Here is a 2,233-nt window from a genome sequence, read left to right on the forward strand (position 1 = left end):
AACATGTAATGTAGTGCATATATCAGTTGTTTTCAGGTACTTCTCTGCTTTCACAATAATCAGAGGTCCATATTCAAAAACCATCCTCTTGCACTGCAAAACAAAAATTCACCAGTAAAAAAGAGGAAATAATTGATCATGAAAATTGTGATGTGTCTCTGCGGTGTATGAATTTGTCTAATAGGAACAAGTAAGAAGTGCTCGAGTGGCAAAAATACTCTTTCAGAGAATGATTGATCCAGGTAACTCTGCCTACACTTTAGCTTATCTTTTTAGAACAAACTAGATGCAATTTTATATGTGCAATAGAATTCACTTGTTTATAGTTTAACAAGTATGAGTTGCTTCCGATTAAAAACTATCCTTGTGGTAACCTTCTAAAGTCATTATTATAAAAGTCAAAACAAACGTAATATATATGTATATGCATGTATGTATGTATATAAATATGTGTATATATATATATATATATATATATATATATATATATATATATATATATATATATATATATATATATATATATATATATATATATAAACTACATATGACTAGACAATGTTTTTATATTGTCAATGCATATACTAAGACATTTATTTTATTATTTTAATTAAAATTAGAGTTAGTAGAAGTTCATGTTAAAGGTTATAGATTACCAAAATGAAACACAAACATGCATGCTAAAACAGTACTAAAAACACTTCAAGGAGTGAATATAAATTTTATCCATTACTAATTATTGTTATGAGACTTTAGGCGATCTTAACCTTCTTTTGTTGAGATTTATATATTTTCAACTCTGCTGCTGCCCCACAAAAAGAAAAGTTTATCCAGTTCCAACAGAACAAAATATTTCATTTATTTGGTTGGACAATCCTTTGGACGGTGAAGTGCGAATAATGTCACCAATTTGCACACAAGAGCTCAATTATTGGCTAGGTAAGGAGGTTGACAGCGGAGATAAACCATTAAATGAAAATTCCTGTGGGCAAAAACTATGGTTGCAAAATTTTCTTTTGCCAAGACCAGGATAAAAATTTGAAAAATCCTTTTTTGGATTCATAGGATAGATTCAATGCAACATAGTGTTTAAGAATACAACGCAATTTAGTAAATAAGAGAGTGAAAGAAGGATAGAATTTTCTTACCTTCTTCGCCAACTGATCCATAGAATTGCATGCCTTCAACAGTGCCTCCATTATCTCAAGCTGACATATTAAATAGTTAGTTTCGTATGCAACAAAAGGTGACAAGGAGTAAAGACACTTGCAGAGTGGGGTCAAAACAACAGTATTTGAAGGCTTTCAAGGAAAAAATAGAAGCCTAGAGAGGGTCAAATGTATATATGACAGGGACTTAGGTATTATGCATATGTAACTTTCATATTAAGTAATATGAAATGCTCGGTAAAAAATATCTAGTGATCTAGTTTTCCTCTCTTAGCAACTAGTTTTTTTAAGGGAGGGTTTTCTGAGTGCTGTGGTGTTTAACAGTGTATGTTACAAGAATAAAAATTAAAGCACATGTAACATTCAGACTGAAATTATTATGAGGGTAATGCAGATTCTTCCAGGTACACATGCAAGCCACAGCCACGTCCTTCACAAATGATCACTATATTTTCAATTTCAAACATTGATAATTCTTTCTTATTATTTCTTATATCTATCCTTCTCATAACAAAACAGGACAAAAATGCACATTATATATTAATGTGCTTACATTATATATTAATGTGCTTGTGCATAAATATTTACACTCTACATTGACCACAATCAAATTCTTTCTTCTGTTTGACTGCAAACCATCCAAGCAAATGAAAAAGGAAAGAAAATTCTAACTTGGAAGTGTATAAAAAATATGCAACAAACCCTTTTGTGACAAGAAAGTGCAGAAAATTATCATTTCAGGGAGGGACACGATAAACTTTGATGAGAAATGTTACGGACACACTCTTCTAACAAATTTATTTAAATATATTATTTTTTATTTATTGAAAATTTAAATACAATGGATTTTTTTTGTCTTCATTAGTAATTTTTATTATGATTTTGTAGTCTTATTAAGTTTTAAATAATATTACAGAGTGAGTTCTTAAGTAACACTCGACTTTCACTCAAGGAGGCTAAATTACTGACCTTGGTTTCAGGATCATTCAACTTAAGCAGTATGGCTGAAACAGTATCTTTGCAAGAGTCACACTTATTTCCTTGAACTTGTGAGGAAATATTTG

At 30.2% G+C, this 2,233-nt stretch overlaps 1 long non-coding RNA gene across 1 annotated transcript; it reads right to left on the minus strand.

The window, feature by feature from the left end:
• LOC106754744 lies at nucleotides 1–2,233 on the minus strand. Its single transcript, XR_001375341.2, has 3 exons — nucleotides 2,139–2,233; nucleotides 1,149–1,208; nucleotides 1–93 (listed from the first exon to the last, which is right to left on the minus strand). It is a non-coding gene; the product is annotated as an uncharacterized LOC106754744 (long non-coding RNA).

This window comes from Vigna radiata, unplaced genomic scaffold, assembly GCF_000741045.1.
Source record: "Vigna radiata var. radiata cultivar VC1973A unplaced genomic scaffold, Vradiata_ver6 scaffold_1302, whole genome shotgun sequence".
Classification (NCBI taxonomy): domain Eukaryota; kingdom Viridiplantae; phylum Streptophyta; class Magnoliopsida; order Fabales; family Fabaceae; genus Vigna; species Vigna radiata.